The 20,244-nt window shown below is 40.7% G+C and overlaps 1 long non-coding RNA gene across 2 annotated transcripts in view; it reads left to right on the forward strand.

Annotated features, from left to right (window-relative positions):
* LOC146894618 (uncharacterized) overlaps positions 1–17,279 on the forward strand; it is a 29,336-nt gene extending 12,057 nt beyond the window's left edge. For both annotated transcript variants that reach the window (XR_015001542.2, XR_015737618.1), the window contains one exon: positions 16,469–17,279. This is a non-coding gene — a long non-coding RNA (uncharacterized LOC146894618). The remainder of the gene's footprint in view (positions 1–16,468) is intronic.
* Positions 17,280–20,244: the final 2,965 nt, after the last annotated feature.

A 20,244-nucleotide genomic window follows, 5' to 3' on the forward strand; every position in this document is an offset into this window, starting at 1 on the left:
TGATGATAATGAAGAAGAAGAAGATGTGAGGCTGACTATGTAGAACAGTAGAAGCCTGGGTGGGTTTCAAGGCAGCTTCCTAGTTTGTCAACAACCTGAGAAGGGGATCCAAGAGACAGCCAACAACCCAATGGGAGAAAAGGGGGGAAAACCTACCTGGCTGGTCAGTGAACCCTGTCGTGCGTAGCTCCAGCCTATGCCAGGGGTTGCAAAGCCACAAGTACTGAACCCTTATTAACTTTGTTAGTTGTGCTTTGTTTGTACCTCCTCCCACTGCCTCCTACCCACACACAATGGATTGTTATGGTGTGGCTACCAGACACCATTTCATTTCACTCAGAAATAGTTCTGTATCTGTCTCTGGAAGATGAGAGATCCGTCTAAAAAATCCAGCCACAGTATCATTTCAAAATGAGAGCAGCCATCCTTTATTAATATCGCAAACAGATAATTTTTAAATACTCCCTATCATCTCATGCAAGTTCACCTTGCTATTTCTATAGTCTGTGTACTTATTTGAGAATCCACAAAAGTATATAGGATGCAATGGGTTGATCCATCTTTATGATATATTGGTATCATATATAGGATTACCTAAGGTAGACTCATGCAGAAGTCTATGGCTGTCTTTGGAGTAAATCAGCAATATTTTCTTTAAATATATATATTTATATATTACATATAAATATATATAATGACATATATAATTTTTATACAATTTTTATAACAATTAGCTTTAGTAAAAGCATTATATTGCTTAAAACCATTCTGAATTACTTTTTTCTAAAAACAGTTCTATGTATAATAGTCACACAAATAAGTGACTCATTGACATTTTAATGATTTGATGTTTAAATATTTTTAAAGATAGTATTTAATAAAGACATTATTACACTGCACGGGCAAGTTCTCTAGGAGGGGAGGAGGAGAGTCTTCTAGGTGGCTAGGTCTCTGCTTACAGTCAGCACAAGCTATAGTCAGACCTAGAGAAGACAGGGAAGAGAATTAGAAAGCAACAAAGCATTTAAAAACCCACGGTGCAGGAGCTGGAGACATGCCTCAGCAGTTAAGAGCACTTACTGTTCTTGCAGAAGGACCCAGGTTCAATTTTCAGCATCTATACTGAGCAGCAGCTCACAACTGCCTATTCTAGTTCTAGGGACTCCAGTGTTTTACTCTGACCTCTGTAGAAACCTGTACACAGATACTGAATGTACCAATAAGCACACACACACACCACATGACACAGCAAAAACACAAACATAAAACACCTCACAGTGGAGCAAGAAAAAGAAAAGAAAAGCAGGGGCTGTGGAGCCTGAAACAAAAGGGACCAAAATAAGTGGCGATGCAGGCCAGAATAGGTGGATGGACGTGGTGCCGGAGTCAATTCACTCCTCCCAGTAACTGCCCAAGGTCATTAACATTATTTTAGAGATTTGGGAACAGAGGAATGCAAAGGTTACATATTTCCATCCCAGAGGTATAGAGAAGTATTCTTGTAAACTGGAGAGAATGGCGATGCCACTAGAATCTTTTCCTTTGAGCAGTAAAGGGCTCCTGAGATCAGGCAGCTGGGGAGTCTCCCTTTGAGACCGAACTCTAGGGGACTATGCAGATCTGGGACCTGAAGCACCGCATTTGAGCATTGGGTACATCTGGTGCCCTCTGAGGAAAGTGAAACAACGATGTCACACCCATTCCCAGAGCTTTTCATGCCGGGTTTGTTATATACGCACTTATATGCATTACTGGATTTCATACGGACAGCACTTTTCAAGTATGGAATTGACTTTGGCGGTATTTATCCTCCATACTATCTTCCTCCCCCTCCTCTCTCCGGTAGTCTCCTTCCTTTCCCATGTCTCCCTCATACTTTTATATATGCATATGTGCTGTTTTATATAGCTCCACAGATTCTAAGATTCACAAATGGGACAAAACATATGATATTTGCCTTTCTACGTTTGGTTTGTTTGATTGGATATGATAATCCCACATTGCTTTCAATTCCCAGTGAAAAAAACAATTTCCTTATTCTTTATGGCTAAATAAATTCCATTTTCTGCATCCATTCATCTGTTGACAGATTTCTTGACTGATTTTGTAACTTTCTCATAAGCAGTGCTGTAATAAACATGAATGTGTAAATATCTCTGGGACTTCTTCACCTGGAGTCCTTCAAGAATATAGGCTCAAGTTGTATCTGGTGGGTCATATAGCAGCTTTTTTGAGGAACTTCTATACTGATTCCCATAAGGATTGGACTAACAAATTTCCACAAGGAGCTAATGCAATATGGAAAGCTGCTTTAAGGCATTTTAGAAAGAAAGATGACCTCTCTGATCATATTTGGATTTGTTCAGACGTGAGCCCCTCGTAGGCACAAGGACTAGTTTTTGTTGTTGCTTTACAGGGAAAGACAGTTAAAGATGTTCTCTCCCAACAGAGAAATCGAGGTTATGGTTCACTCACCTAATGGATTTTCTGTGGTAAAGACAGGCCAGAGGCTTGCACAATTAATCTTACTTCCTAAAGTGTAAATTAGAAATCAAGTTAAGGGAGGTAAAAAAGGAAAGGCTGTATTTGGTTCATCTGATGCCTACTGTCTACAGGTCATGGGTCCAGAGCAACCAGAACCCACCTTGTTTATAAATGGAAAAAGGTTTTCTGGTCTTCTGGATACTGGTGCGGGTATTTCTGTTATAACTGCCAGTCAATGACCTTCCAAGTGACCTAAAACGGAGACTATTCCACAATTACAAGGTATTGGTCAAACTCAAAGTCCTGAACTAAGAAGCAATGAACTTTACTGGGGAGATGGACAGGGTCATGAAGGAACTTCCCAGCCATGTATTGTTCCTCATTTACCTGTAAATTTGTGGAGCAACAACAGATGTCACCCCAACATGTGACTAAGACAGGTTTTTTTCTCATACACCCTCACATGTATTTATTCTTATTTGTTTTCGCTATGAATACTATCCTGTCTTGGGCAAGAAGAAATCCCAATGTAGCTGTAGTTTTCGTTTCCTTGATGGCTAAAGACACTAAACATTTTTTCACATGATTACAGGCCATTGATTCTTTGTCTTTTGATAACTCTATGTTTATTTCTCTCACTCATTTATTGACATGGAGTATCGAGGTTTATAGTTTTTCACGTGTTATTCATAGTGCTATGACAATCCTTTTGCAGAGGTATAAACAGTTTCTCTGTCGATTACCTTTTCATTCAGTTCCCTTTCTGCGTGTATATATGTAAGGGGCATGCGCTCTCGTGTAGAGACCTGAGGTTGACATCAAGTGTCTTCTTGAACCACTGTCCACTGAGCCCAGAGCTTGCCACTTCAGCGAGTGTGGCTAGCAGACTTGCTCTGGAGACAAGCATTTTGACTTTATCTTCTTTTGGTGTGAAAGTAATTCTGACTTCATTGAATGGGTTCTGAAGAGCTTTCTGTCTTTGGAGTATTTTGGAGAATTTCAGTAAAAGTTGGTGTTGATTCTTCTTAAATGTTTCATAAAATCTGTCAGTCAAGTCAATCAGTTCTGGACTTTTATTTTGGGGAGATGATGATGATGATGATAATGATGATTATCTCATTACCCATTATTGTCTGTGTAGGCTTTCATTTCCTTCAAGTTCAATTTTAATTGGTTCAATGTTTAAAAGTGTATTTATTTCTTCTTTTCTACTTTAATATATAGTTGTTCATAATAGTTTCTTATATTTTATGATATAAACTATAATGTCTTCTTCACATACTGATTATATTTATGTCATTTTTTGCTTTATTAAGCACAAAATGTTGATTAAGTTTATCTTTTTTCACAAGAAAACACTTTATTTCTTAATCTTTTGATCATTGTTTAGAAATATTTCTTTCATCTTTAATTTTTGCTATTTTTCCTTTACTAATTGAGGATTTGAAGGTTTTTTCCTTTTCCTTTTCTGTTTTCTTGAGTTAAGTTGCTTATTTGAAACCACCTCTCCATAAAGGTGGGCATTTAGTGCCATCCTTGGTGCCCTCTTATCCTTGGTGCTTTTGCTAGACCTCATTGGTATTGATAAGCTGTGTTTCAATGTTGGTTTGTCTTTGTAAACCTTAGTGCTCCCCCAGGTTTCTTCACTGATCCATTGGACATTCAAGAGCACACTGTTTAATTTTCCTTTGTTTATAAAATTTCTAAAGTCATTCTTGCTGAACTCTGGATTTTATTCCATCTAACCAAAGAATATATGTGATACAGTTCCTATATTTTTCCTGAAGCAGTCAAGACTTACTGTGCAGCCTAACATACAGTACTGCCTAAGAGAAGATTTTCTGTGTTGGTACAAAGAATGAATACTCAGAAGCTGTTGGGTGAAGTGTTCTGTAAATATCTATGAGGTCCATTTTGTCTGTAGTAGATTTTAGCTCTGATGTTTATTGACCTTTTTGTCTTAGAGCTATGTCCAGGAGTGAAACTGAGATTGATGGAGCCTGTCTTGTTCCAGAGTCATCAGGGCACCAGCAGTAACTTCAGGAAGCATACAGGTGCCACAGGCAATCAAGCCACGGTCCTAGAAAATAGACAGGCAGCCAGTCCTGGTTAGCTAGCCCAGCTAGTGGTTCAACTCACTAAAGTTTCAAAGAAGTGGTTAGATCGCCCTACAAGCACAAGAAGCAGACACATAGTCCATCCTGTGAAGGATGGCTCATTTAGGACCCAAGACAGAGCTTGGGAACCTTGGTTGTCCTTTAACAGTTCCAAGGAACCAGCAAGCAGTCTGTTTGGAAAGAATGACCTACTGATAGCCCAGAAACTAGATGGGCAGATAGGCTTATTCACTGTTACCCAGGATTGTAGATTAGAAGTGAAACCTGAGCAGGTTGGCCTTTGGACACCCTACATGCCCAGCTCCCAGACAAAGTAGATCCTTTCCCAGGACCACTAGGTCCCAATGAAATCTTTAGACACTGACATGTTCCCCACATCCACTACCAAGATACATTCCACCGAGCCTACAAATTCAGCCTAAGAAAGCCTAAGAAAGAATACCAAACAAATAGTATTGTAACTAAGTAGTCTAATAACTAAGGGAGGAGATGGAGTCCAAAACCTTTAGTTTGGATCAGAACACTAACTTGAGAAACTTCAATGACAACAAAAAAGATGTCTTAAGATTATCTAGGCTGGGCAGTGGTGGCACACTCCTTTAATCCCAGGAGGCAGAAGTAGGTGGGCCTGGCCTACAGAGCAAGTTCCAAGACAACCAGGGATATACAGAGAAACCCTGTCTTGAAAAACCAAAAGAAAAAAAACAAAAGAAAAGAAAATTCATTTTCCATAGAAACATACACAAAAACCTGTAATACTTAAACAGGAAAACTTAAGGGAAAAAAGATGAAATGAAGCTACCAGAGGCAAAATAGAATTTAACAGGAACTACAAGTATGATATAGGAAAGTATGAGATATGCAAGAATTTTGAAAAATTGAATAATATAGCTAAAGGACTAGTTGTAGAATTGTTCAGTTTATGTTTTGTAAAGAAATTAATGATTTTGAAACATAACCATTTGACAAAATTTTATATTCATATAGAAATTCCTCAGGCTGGTTTCTCTTAATCACTCCAATTTAAAAATCATAAATTAAACAGCAGTAGAGAAACACCCAAACATTGAAATATAAATATACTCCAGGGAATTTGGGGTCAGCAAAAAAATTGTCATTGCAGCTTTTCCTGCTTATGAAGTGCATGCCATGAAAAGCCCTGAACACTAACACCACAAGACGATGATCAAGGAGAATATGCACTTTTAGTGGCATTAGCAAAACAGGGGCTGAGGTGACTGCAGTTAAAACACTGGCCACAAAAGCACAAGCCATAGGGAGCACAGGTGATCCTGTCTTCCTGTGCAGAAGACATGGCGGCCATCCCCAAAGCAATTGACTGGTTAGCTTATCCATATAGGTGAGTTCTTGGTTCAACGGAGAGATCCTTCCTCAATGAATAAGGTACACACCCATTCAAGGAGACTCCTGATGTTGTCTTCAGGCACAAGAACAGACACACACACACACACACACACACACACACACACACACATATCACATATCATACACAGATATACACGAAAAAGGAAAAAAGTTATTGGGAAGAACTTGCATGGCACTAGATACTACAAATCCATAATTAAGTCAGCATCCCTCCAACTCTCCTGCACACAGTGCCTGGGAAGGATGCACCTCGCCTAGCTGTCATTTCGTCTTTTCTTCAGAGCCTCTGTGACAGTTCAACACTCGCCAATAAAATCTTGATCAATCTGGATGACTTGAAAGGTTATCACAGGGTGATGACGAGGGAAACCACACACAAGTCTCCAAGTCACACGTCACTCTCTAACCCACTCCTACTTAGTGTCTTTTGCTGACTGACAGTACCCATATCACCTTGTTCAAAATATATGGTTACAACCCCCGCTTAGCCCAGCTGACTCCAATCTCAGGGAATGGAACCCACCATCCACGTTCAACACTTCCGCCTGGTGATTTCACAGTATGCCAGAGTTTGAGAACCATTCTCTCCTCTGCTTCCCCCTTGTTAGCTCAGCTTCTCAGGTAACCAGGCAGGTTTGCTGTCATTAACTGAGTAATTTTTTTTTTTTAGATAAACCATGAGGGTGGGGAGCTTGAAATTGGGAAACCAGGTACCTGTAATGGGAGATGCACAGGGAAGGAAGGATGAGGCCACAGGACTGAGTTCATACTCTTTCGGAGGCAGTGGTTCTCAGCCTTCCTAAGGTTGCGAAACTTTAATGCAGTTCTTCATGTTCTGGTGACCCCCAACCATAAAATTAGTTCCACTGCTGCTTCATAACTATAATTTTGCTACTGTTATGAATCATATGTAAATATCCGATACGCAGGATAGCTGATATATGACTCCTCTGTGAAAGGGTCGCGACCCACAGGTTGAGAACCACTGTTCTGAGGGGTGTCATATTTTCAAAACCATGTGACCCAAGGAGGTAAGCAATTCCCTTAGACAGAATTTAAAACTGTCCTTGGGATGGATGGCTGGGCTCAGAAGATTCCCTAATAGCAGTGTGTTGGGTCTCATTCCCTTCCTCATCTGGCATCCCAAGATTTCTCATGTCCATAATAACCTATGAATTGTAGTTCGAACTGCTGTGATTATATTTTACTTTAGATCTCCACAAACTGAGGAACTGGGTATCCTTTGCCAACCTTTTTTTTGGGGGGGGGGTTTCGAGACAGGGTTTCTCTGTAGCTTTTAGAGGCTGTCCTGGAACTAGTTCTTGTAGACCAGACTGACCTTGAACTCACCTACCTCTGCCTCCTGAGAGCTGGGATTAAAGCATGTGCCACCACTGCCCGGCCCTTCTTCAACATTTTATTTGTTTTTCTGTCTGTCTGTCTATATGTCCTGGTGTTAGTGATGCTGTTTCTTTTTAATTTGTTTATAGTTAGTATAAAAATTAATAAATTTCATTGTGATTTTCACAGATTTTTACCAATGCACTTTGCTCATAATCATGTTCCCCCCATGACCAGCTCTTGTCCTTTCTCCTGCCTCCTGCTGGTTCTCTTCCTCACCTCAAATGGTACACATTCTGTTTTCATCTTAGCCACATTTTATGTAGCATCACAGCAACCACATGTTCTTGAAAGCGTATATTGTTATACGTTGGTGGGGGGGCCGATTTAAGGACATCCCCCTGCCTACCACTGATATCAACATTTTCAAGTGCTCCAGTACTTATATTAAACAACGTATTTACATATAGCCTACACATATCCTTCTGTGTACTTTGCCTCATCTCTAGATTATGAGAGATACCTAATATAGTATAATTGCTATGTAAACAGCTATTATATGTATTATTTCGGGGGATGATAACAAGACAGAGGCCCATACACATTCAGCACAGAGCACTTCTCCTTCTTCAAAATGCAGTAAACTTTCTAATTTGCAATTTTGTTGACTCCACAAATGCAGATCCTGCTGGTACAGAAGGCCAACTGTACTGCCAAAGTCCTGTGTACGTGTGCATGTGTGCGTAGGCACGCATGTGCGTGTGTGCTCTCTGTGCTAATACCACCTATTCCAACCCCTCTATTATACTGGACATGATGCGTGAGCTCTTCTTTCGGAACTCTGTTCACACAGGAGCCATTGAGCACAAGCAGTAGGTCACGACACTTCCCTTCCTAGGAATGAAGAGGGGTGACTGCCGGTGTGAGATACAATTCAAGGAAGAGTCCTAGTGTTTCCACAAGGAGTCACCAGACTTTAGGAAAACTGACTGTATCGAGGTGTTCTATAATACTTTTGCTGGAGGCTGTACGTAATTCTACCAGTCACTAGGATTTCTTGTTGAAGTTTAGCGGAAATACGTTAGGTCCTTAACACCAGCTACAAAGTATTGTGATTTCAGCAATGTTTTAAATACCTGTAAGGAACAGTGAGATCTCTCGGACTGACCGGGAGAAGGCACAGAGAACGCCAATCTTCCAGACCTTGCTTACCCTACAGATGTGGGTGTCACGTGTCTTTACTGTCTGTGCCGCTCTTTGTGGGCTGTGAGGAATGACGACATTACTAGTTTGTGAGTCTCTGACTCTTAGTACTCATTTTTTTCCCCTCATTTACGAATAATGCCTTATATTTTTGGCTGGGAGCCCAGCCTTTAATGACTGAGCCATCTCTCTGAACTGGTCTTCCCCTGTTATCAGATTGGTGACTACCCTAATTGTCATCATAGAGCCTTCATCCAGTAACAGATGGAAGTAGGTGCAGAGATCCATAGCCAAGCACCAGGCTGAACTCTTGGAGTACATTTGAAGAGAGGGAAAGGGTTTATATGAGTAATGGGGGAGGGGGTGTGGTCAAGATCATGATTGGGAAAACCATAGGGACAGCTGACTTGAGCTTATGGGAGTTCACTGACTCTGGATGGAGCTGGCATGGGACTGACCTAGTCCCTTTGAGTCTGGGTGACGGTTGTGTACCTTGGTCTTATGTGGGGCCCCTAGCAGTGGGACCAGGACCTGTCCCTGAAGCATGAGCTGGCTCTTTGAAACCTATTCCCTATGGTGGGATGCCTTGCCCTGCCTTGATGTAAGGGGGAGGAGCTTGGTCCTGTCTCAACTTGTTATACATGCTTTGTTGCATCCAATGGGAGGCCTTACCCCTTCTGAATGGAGACAGAGAAGGAGTGGATGGTGGGGGAGGTAGAAAGAAGGTGGGGGGAGGGAATGGGAGGGGGAACTGTGGCTGATAGGTAAAATTAATTAATTGACAGAATAATGTCAAGAAAGCTCCCTTATTGGCCACTGCTGGGTAAGTTGTTCTACATAAAAAGTAATAATTAGGGATGAGTCAAACACCACAAGGAGGAACTGGGTGGAGCTTAACAAAATCTTAGTTTCCTGAGAGCCTAAGAAGGCACTTTTTATTTTATTTACTTTTAAAGGGCTGGACGGGTTTTCATTTCTAAAATGAAGGCTTTAGTTTCCAAACTAAGTAGCAATCCTATAACTTCAATGTGAAAAATTTTCCCATAAATATGTATTTCAGAGTTTATTTGTAAATATTAATGACTAATTCTTACATCATCGCTTTCCTCCTCGCCCCTTCATTAAACCAGTCTGTATACCGCAGGCAAAAACACCTGGAATGAACAACTCCGGTCTCTCTGTCTCGTAAGAGTCACCTATATGGCCACACCTAACCGCGGGAGCCTGGAAACCCAGTTTTACTAGTCTCAGTACAAATTACCCACACCTGAGACTTAGCGTCTCAATGTGTTATTGCTTGCCTCTCTCCCTGTGCACCTAGTATTGCTCCTCTCTCACAAACAAATTCACTCCCTCCTTCTGACCCCTGCACCCTAGGCACACTCTTCTAGAACCTGTTCCGACTGTACCCCAAATGTGGAGTTCTGGAGGTCCCAACTGCAGTGAGCAAGCTAGTCCTGCTTTGAAAGAGTGGGCACAGAAAAGACCTACGGTCACCTATCGCTCTCTCTCTGCTACTCCCCTGTCTGAGTGAACCATAGCCTTCCTGTCTCACTTCAGAGGCGGCAGGGTGGCAAGGCTGGTCTGGACTGTGGCTAACGTTCAGAGGCTGGTCCTCTGCTCGTTCCCTTTCCATTCTGTCCCCAGATGAACTTCTCAAGGAATGTTCTACAGTTTACAAAGCTCCTCACAGCATCATGGATCAGAAAGTCTTTCACACTCATCAGATCTTTTTAGCATCTCAAGGGTTACCAGGGAAGACTTATTAACTTCATTTCAGAAGTGAAGATGTTTAAGATTAACTGCTTGGCTCTTGACTCTAGCGAGTGAAAACAGCACCAAGAACCGAGATGTGGCATGGGATCCCCTTCTTCCAAGCCGTCAAGTCACAGGTCTACGGCTTAAAAGAAGACTGGGTCCTTCTTCTGTTTCCAAGAGCTGAAAGCACAAAACATTTTGGCTTTTTTTTTTTCAGATATATCTTTCCTCCTTGTGAAGCTTCAGAGCACCGAAAAGCCATTCTAAGAATTGATTCAGAAACTGAACAATGCGCATGCGTTTAACACACAAACACACACACACACATACACACACACACACACACACACACACACACACACACACACACACACTGCTCCAGTCAATGGGAGATAAGGGGAAGGGAAAGAATGGGGGAGCTGCCTCGCGCATGACATTTAGAGACACCAAAAACAACAATCAGTGACCAAGTTGGATATTTTAATGGAATAATGTAAAAACAAAAGCTGATATAAAACTTCCACGGCAAACAACCATAAGGAAGGAACACTGGGGAAATGATAAAAATTGTTTGAAAAATTATATTATTGACATTTCCAATCTGTCAAAAATAAGCACTATATACCAAGCTGGCACTCTCTGGTTCCATACTTCTGATTATACACCGAAGAAAACAAAAGCATTCATTTATTAATGTTACTATGAGCTATGTTTTCTGTTACTTGCAGCCAAACACTTCCGTAAAAATCAATAATTTTGAGTCTTGGTGGCTGAATATACTTACTTCCTAGGATTAAATCATATACCAAAGAGGTATGCAATAAACATTTATCATTCTGAAGAAAGTCTTTATTAATTGGAGATACTCAGAAAATGAAATGTTCGTAAATTACAGAGATTATTCAAAATTTCTGAAGATAATGAGGCAGGTAATCAATCAATAAAAGGAAGAATGGTAACTCATGTTTGGCAGCTATCATTATAGTTCAGAGGATGTCCATTTTACTTGTGGTATTAGAAACACTTTGAAGCATTTCTCCAACATACTGTCCGTTTTTCTTTTAGTTCCTGAATGCTGTCCACACCACCAATTTATTCACTGGATGAACTGCGCATTAATGACTTTACTGGGCAATTCACAGTAGCCACTTAAAAACTATCATTTTTGCAAAACTTTGAATACTTATACATAATACGTTGTCTTGTCTCCAAAGAGCTCACTGCCCAGGGGGGCTGTTTTAAGAGGGTTTTTCTCCCACCACATTACCATGACATCTACCCTAAGATCTGGTGGCCCTGCTCCAAGCTGCTGGAGTTACATCATGGCCTGGAGCGGAGCAGGTTCCTGTTACCAGTTCGATATCAGCTAAGGAACTAGTAACTAGCACATCAGCTTAGGACTCTGATAGGCTTTTCTTAGTAAAACACGATAGACTGTATTTGGTAGCTAACTTTTTATTTCTCTTTCCTCGGTCCGTTGAACCAAAAATTCACCATGTTGTGGGATAAAGCAGAGTTTGAACCCACACGTGACATGACGTCAGCCAGAAGGCCAAACAAATAAAAGAGCAACAAAATTTTGGAACACAGTCTAACAACAACTGAAGACTCCCCATGTTGCTCTTAGATGGCTTGTATGATATCACAAGCTGCCTTAGGAGCATTTCCACAGTATCAGTCTAACCCAGGAGAGATGAACCCAAACTTGCTTAGCAGGGCTGCTCTGTCATCATTCTCTGTGAGTAACAAACACTTAATCAGTTACTATTCCAGAAGTTAATAATAGCCTGCATATTTTGGTTTTATTTGGTCAAAATCAGCTCTGACTTTTCATAGATCAAAACTTTTCTTAATTAGTCACATGCTCTCATCTCATGATCTGTTTGCCATTTGACTATTTTCACCACAACAGCACTATTAAAAGGCAGTTTAAAACTTAGTGCACTCTCAAGCATCCTATCAGAAGGCTCAGATACACAGACTTACTATTAAATATTTACTACTGGCTAGAAAGTTATTAGCTACTTAATATGAACTTTGTAACTAACAGTAAGCATTCCCTCTTTGTGTTTTAAATAGTCTTTAAAGATCACACCCTGTTCCTACAATAATTACAGCTACATTTCTTACTTATTATTTTGTCTACTTCATTGATATAGGCCATTGGATTCTAATCATTAAAGGAAACAGTACAGACTACAGGAGGAAGTGTGGAGTCTAGTTCAGACTCTGACTGTTTCTTTCCTGATCATTTTTGGATATATATACCCAAAATAAGGCATATAAATTTATATAAATTGAATGTTCCCATGAACACACTTTTTAGTCAATGGACTATTTAATATGTTTACCTGGAAGAAACACATTCCACTAACAGTTAATGCCAATCTCAAACAGATTTGATTATATAAACATCATGTACAAATCTGTGTTTGCCAACAGAAAACTCTACTATGACCATATAATATATTAATATTAATATAAATTCATATACAATATACTGTGAATGTATGTATATTTATAAAAGCTGTTTATAAGGAGATGAAAAATTTTATGAAGTGGTTCTAACTCTCATATTTGTCTAGGTTTCAATTACATTCTTTTGTAATATAATTATTAGTGCCTTTGCCCAACTCTATAGTCAACGACTTCTTCAAAGGTTTGGGTATATCATTATCTTCTAGAGGCTAGCACAATAATTGGCACATAAAGAAATCCATTAAATGTTTGTTGACTGCATGTGTTCAACAGTAACTGGAGAGCACAAAGTATAATTGCCGCCATAATTATAGAACAGGATTTTTACTGTCTAGGGTCTGGAATAGGTATACTACTTCTTAACAAAACTGTCATATTTCCCAGACTGTACCTCTGGCCCCTAAATGTCTCTATGAATTTGAGCTACAATGAATAAAGCTCTGACTGATGATCTGAATGTGAAATGGCAGATACTGCATCACTGACACTATCCAAAAATAAATCTTTGAGAGATGCCTAATTTCAGGTGTTGGCAGAATTCCACAGCCCACTGTGTCCAAGTGGCCTAAGAGTGCTGACTCAAGTAAAAATGTTTCATTAAATTATACTAAATATTTAGTAAGACTATAAGAAAAATGCTAAATAATCCCTATCTGCATTTTTTTTAAAAAAGAAAACAAACTATCATTTTTCATCTTACATTTCAATCCCAGTTCCCACTCCTTCCCCTCCTCCCATTCTCTCCACATACCCTCCCACCCCACACCCATCTGCTTCTCAGAGAGGGTAAGGCACATTGCTTTGGGGGAAGGTCCAATCCCCTCCCTGCAAAGAGAATAGGTTCCAAAATAGACAGTACAAACAACATGGATAAATCCTGGTGCCACTACCAATGGCCCCATAATCTTCCTCAGTCATACAACTGTCACCCACATTCAGAGGGACTAATTGGGACCTAAGCTATTTCCTTCCCTGTCCAGCTGGAGTTGGTGAGCTCCCATTAGCTCAAGTAAACTGTTTCAGTGGGTGTACCATCATGGTCTTGACTTCTTTGCTCATATTCTCACACCTCCTACTCTTAAACTGGACTTTGGGAGCTCAGTCCACTGCTCCAATGCAGGTCTCTGTTTCTGTTTCCATCAGTTGCTGGATCAGGGAAATGCAAATCAAAACAACTCAGAGATACCATCTTATACCAGTCATAATGACTAAGATCAAAAACACCAATGATAGCTTATGCTGGAGAGGATGTGGAGTAAGGGGGACACTCCTCCATTGCTGGTGGGAATGCAAATTTATACAACCACTTTGGAAATCAATATGGCAGTTTCTCAGAAAACTGGGAATCAACCTACCTCAGGATCCAGCCCAAGGACCACTTGGACATATACCCAAAAGATGCTCAATCATACTACAAGGACACTTGTTCAATTATGTTCATAGCTGGTGTAGGATGTCCTTCTGTCTATGTGTTTCCTTCATTGGTTAATAAAGAAATTGCCTTTAGGGCAGAACTTAGGTAGGCGGGGAAGACAAAACTAAATGCTGGGAGAAAGAGAGGCAGAAGAGGAGAGAGACACCATGGAGCCACCAGAGACAGACATGCTGAATCTTTCCCAGTAAGCCACTGCCATGTGGTGATATACAGATTTCTATTGAAATGGGTTAAATCAAGATATGAGAGTTAGCCAATAAGAGGCTAGAGATAATGAGCCAAGCAGTGATTTAATTAGTATAAATATCTGTGTGGTTATTTTGAGGCTAAGGTAGTTGGGTGGCTGGGACAAACAAGTGGGCCCTCTGCAACACATAGAAGCATTACTTGTAATAGCTACAACCTGTAAACAATCTAGATGTCCCTCAATTTAAGAATGGATAGTGAAAATGTGACACATTTACACATTAGAGTACTACTCGATGGTAAAAAACAATGACATCTTGAAATTTGCATGCAAACAGATCGAACTAAAAAAAAATCATCCTGAGTGAGGTAACCTAGACCCAGAAAGATGAACATGGTATGTACTCACTCATAAGTGGATATACTAGCTGTAAAATAAAGCATATTGGGCCTATAGTTCATGATCCTAGAGAAGCTAAGTAACTAGGTGAACCCTAAGAAAAACATGCATAGATCTACCTGGAAAGGGGAAATAGACAAGATGGCCTGACAAAATTGGGAGCATGAGGGTAGGGGAGGTAGGAAGGGAAGAAGCAAAAGAGGAGGGAAGAAGGGGAAGAGGAGGGAATGGAATTGTCGAGATGGAGGACGTACAGAGATGAGAGCAAGGAAAGAGATATTTTTATTGAGGAAACCATTATGAGGCTAGCAAGAAGCCTGGCACTAGAGAAATCCTCAGGAATCCACAAGGATGACTCCAGCTAAGACCCTAAGCAATAGAGGAGAGGATGCTTGAACTGGCCTTGCCCTATAGTCAGATTGATGAATAACTTAAATATCACCATAGAACCTTCAACCTGTGTTATTTTTTACTTCTTACCATGCTGCTATTGTATATTTCCCTATACTAGAAAATAGTATTCCACACCCACATGGACAGGGAATCTTACTAGATCATTTTCTATAACTCCTGAATCAGAAGACCAGACCTTTCTTCTAGTTGTATATGTTATGCTTATTAATTTTGTCTTGGCTACTACCTAAACTGAGCTCCAAGACCAGTATAAAATGAAAGTAAGTCTTGTCCTGACCTGAACTGACTGTGTGGTACTATGGATGTCAAAGCACCTAAATATTGCTTCCTGTGGATATTGGTGAATGTGGATGAAAACTAGATAATTTACAAATCAAAATAATTATTATGTGACAGTCATACTGTGGTATGGGAAGTCCTTCTGTCTATGTGTTGCTTTTATTGGTTAATTGATAATCAATAGCTTGGGCCTATAGCAGGGTAGAACAGAGCTAGGCGGGGAAAAGTGAACTGAATGCTGGGAGAAAGAAGGTGGAGTCAGAGAGATGCCATGTAGCCACCCCTGGGAACAGACGAGTCAGAACCTTGCCAGTAAGCCACAGCCACGTGGTGATACACAGATTAATAGAAATGGGTTAAATTAAGATGTAAGAGCTAACCAATAAGAAGCTAGAGCTAATAGGCCAAGCAGTGATTTAACGAATACAGTTTCTGTGTGATTATTTCAGAGCTGAGCAGCTGGGAACAAACAAGCAGCCTCTAACAACAAGACTGTGTATTACTACTGTGGTAATGAACGTTCATGATAAATAACATTTAGTATTTGGTACCTTGGGGGATAACTCAGTGTGTGAAGTGCCTGCCACGCAAACATGAGGATCTGAGTTTGAATCTCCAGAGAACGCTAAAAGACAGGCACAAAGGTACTCACTTGGAACCCCAGTGCTGGGGAGACACAAGAGAGAGGCAGATTCTTGGAACTCACCAGCAAATCAACCTGGCCCAAGTGACCCTGAGGTTCAGCGACAAACCCTGTCTCCAAAAGTAAAAGTTGAGAGGGACTCAGGGAGACACCTGGTGCCTACCTCCACATGCACCTACATACATGTATATACACATCCACATGACCACACACATACAGTACTCATACACGTGTGAATACACACACACATGGATTTAGTAATTATTGAATGTTTCATATTGACTAAGCCCAAGGTTGAGTACTTTTCAGGCAATTTCTCACTGACTCTTCACCATATCTTTCAGAACTGAAGCCCGTGTGGGTGATATTGCGCAGTTGACACAGCCCACGGGTGTCAGAGCCTGTCACACACCTCAACAGTTGGCCCTGGAACCCACACCTTTTGGCTCACCACACAGATAAGAGGAAAGCGTTCACTCAGCACTGACGCGTGTTCTAAGAGTTCTGTAAATGCATCGCTCACCACTCAGCAGTCAACTCCAAGAGTGTTCAGGGGCATCCTGTACACTGCCATCCTGTGCCCTTTCTCCCAGCCCACACAGGGAGCACTAGATGACAGCAGGTTCAGAGTCACCGAGCAGCTGGGCAGAGAGTGTGACATCATCTAACTGATTGCTACAGGAAACATTCCACGACGGATCATTTTCTCCTGACCGATAAAAAGTCTGCATGTGGTTAGCTTCTCACCAATGGAGGAAAAAAACATAGCATGCAGCTCACCTATTCCAGAGGAAACCCAAGCACGTGGCTGGGAGAGTGGGGTTGCTGCCACCAAGACCATAAGAAGCCCCGCAGGTGGCCTTCCATAGTTTAGTTTTACATCTGTATTTTTGAAATCAGTCTAATTTTGAATACTGTTTTATGTGTTTGAACATTGGTCTGTATTTCATATGCTTTGATTCATTCAGGAAAATCATTGTCTTCATAAGCAAAAAACTGCCACCTTTGCCAAAAGGCACACCAGCCTATGACATGCTTGCTTTATATCTGAGGTGAATCCCCATGTTGTAGTCTTCTACAAGAAGGACTTGTTTTTGCCTGAAACACTAAAAATATCATTCTGTCTACTACTCAATATTACAAGACTAGTCATTATGTTGCGCCTGTTTGTCATTTTTTAAAGCACAGTGTACCTTTCTTCCCCACTCTTATCTCCAGTATAATTTGCCTTTTATACAAACTGTTGTAAAAGTCAATCTCAACTCTTAGCAAGTTTTACAATAAATTTTTTTTGTCATGGTCTAATCACAGTTCAATTCAGGAACACAGCCAACTTTTTCCCAAAGATGATGACACAGAAACCAGATCCACCCTTATACACATACCAACATTCTTTTTTTTTTAAATTTATTTATTTATTATGTATACAGCATTCCTTCTATGGCCAGAAGAGGGCACCAGACCCCATTACAGATGGTTGCGAGCCACCATATGGTTGCTGGGAATTGAACTCAGGACCTTTGGAAGAGCAGGCAATGCTCTTAACCTCTGAGCCATCTCTCCAGCCCCCATACCAACATTCTTAATCATGGAATATTGACTTGCATGAATAAGCTAGCCTCTTCCTCTTACACTTCCAGGTCAGCCTCAGTCAATACAGGATGATGGGGAATGCACAACCAGACAGAGGAGGGACAGTGAAAACCAATGAGCATCAAGATTTGTCACATACACATGTAGGAAGGAAAGACTTTTCTTGGTTTAAGGTTCTAGCAATTAGTCATTCAGTAATTCACTTACAACAATTACTAATGAAGATGATAGCTAAAATATTAACATTTATGATTAACTTTTTCATGGTCTGTAGTAAAAATGAGTTAGATGCATACTCACAAAACAATAGTTACCTTGCCTTTGACCATTCAATTAAAAAAGAAAAGTAAACAAATTGACATGATTATAAATGCAAAAATGAAATACCTGAGTTTTCTCAAGTGAGAAACCTTCTTATCTTCCCCTCCCAACTTACAACACACTAATTGCATAAATAAATAAATATTTGCTCAACAATGTTTAGAGTAAACATTATGAAAATCATAAAAACTGTAGTGGTTCTCTTGGGCATATACCCAAAAGATGCTAAATCATACTACAAGGACACTTGTTCAACTATGTTCATAGCAGCATTATTTGTAATAGCACAATCTGGAAACAACCTAGATGTCCCTCAACTGAAGAATAGATAAAGAAAATGTGGCACATTTACACATTAGAATACTACTCAGTGGGAAAAAATGATATCTTGAAATTTGCATGCAAATGGATGGAGCTAGAAAAAAACCATCTTGAGTGAGGTAACCCAGACCCAGAAAGATGACCATGGTATGTACTCACTCATAAGTGGATACTAGCTGTAAAGCAAAAGATATTGAGCCTATAGTTCATGATTCTAGGGTGACCGAGGGGCAGGGTGAACCTTAATGAAAGCATGCATGGATCCACCTGGAAAGGGGAAACAGATGAGATCATCTGGCAAAATTGGGAGCATGGGGGTGGGGGGAGTAGGGCTGACAGAAGGGGAGGATGGAAGGGGGGAAGTAGGAGGGGAGTGGTGAGGAGAACTTGAGGAAGCAGGACAGTTGAGATGGAGGAGGGACAGAGATGAGAACAAGAAAAGAGATATGTTTATTGAGGGAGCCATTATGGGGCTAGCAAGAAACCTGGCACTAGAGAAATTCCCAGGAATTCACAAGAATGACCCCAGTTGAGACTCTAAACAATAGCGGAGGGGATGCTTGAATTGACCTTGCCTTGTAGTCAGATTGATGAATATCTTGAATATCACCATGGAACCTTCATCCAACAATTGATGGAAACAGAGGCAGAGATCTGCATTGAAGAACTGGACTGAGCTCCCAAAGTTCAGCTGAAGAGTGGGAGGAGTTAGCATATGAGCAAAGAGGCCAAGACCATGATGGGAACACTCACTGAAACAGTCTACCTGAGCTAATGGGCGCTCACCAACTCCAGCCAGAGAGGGAAGGAAACAGCTTAGGTCCACACTAGTCCCTCTGAATGTGGGTGACAGTTTTATGGCTGGGGCAGACTGTGGGGCCACTAGCAGTGGCACCAGAATGTATCCCTACTGCATGTACTGGCTTTTTTGGAACCTATTCTTTTAGGATGGATACTTTGCTTGGCCTAGATATGTTTGAGAGGGCCTTGGACCTTCCCCATAGTGATGTGCCTTATCCTCCCTGGGGAGTGGATAGGGGGTGGGGAGGGGGCTAGGTGGAGAAAAGGGGTGGAGGAGAGGGAGTGGGAACTGGAATTAGTATATAAAATGAAAAAAGATTGTTTTCTTTTTAAAATAAATGAGTAAATTAATTTTAAAATGTAGCAGTTAATTCTAAATGTCTATTACGTCTATGACTGATCTTTCTAAGAAGCAGAGGCCATAGCTTTGATAAAAATGTATCATTATTATTGTAACTTAATATATTTACAAGGTCATAACTTACCTCCAACATTTAAGGATACAATAATTTAAAAATACAATCTGTCCAGTTTGTAGATCCTAAAGAATAATATATAACTTAACTAAAAAAATCCGACATATCAAATGGCAACTTGCAGAGGAGAACAAAACACTTTTTTTAAAAAAATTTAATTTTTGCCAGGTGGTGCTGGCGCATGCCTATTCCAGCACTCAGGAGGCAGAGGCAGACGGAGCTCTGTGAGTTCAAGGCCAGCCTGGTCTACAAGAGCTAGTTCCAGGACAGGCTCCAAAGCTACAGAGAAACCCTGTCTCAAAAAAACACAAAAAAGTGGAAAATTTAGAAAAATTTTTAATTATCTAATCAATTAATTAGTTTTTTATCCTGATCAGAGTTTCCCCTCCTTCATCTCCCTCCAGTCCCTCTCCCCAATCGCCTGCTTCCCTCACATCCACTCCCTTTCTCTTCCCTTCAGAGAAGTGCAGGCCTTCCATGTATGTCAACCATCCACAGGATATCAAGTTGCAGCGAGATTAGATATCTCCTCTCCTATTAAGGCTGAATGAGGCAACCCAGCAGGAGGAAAGTGTCCCAAGACCAGACAACAGAGTCAGAGATGGCCC

Source organism: Myodes glareolus, chromosome 4, assembly GCF_982192425.1.
Source record: "Myodes glareolus chromosome 4, mMyoGla1.1, whole genome shotgun sequence".
NCBI lineage: Eukaryota > Metazoa > Chordata > Mammalia > Rodentia > Cricetidae > Myodes > Myodes glareolus.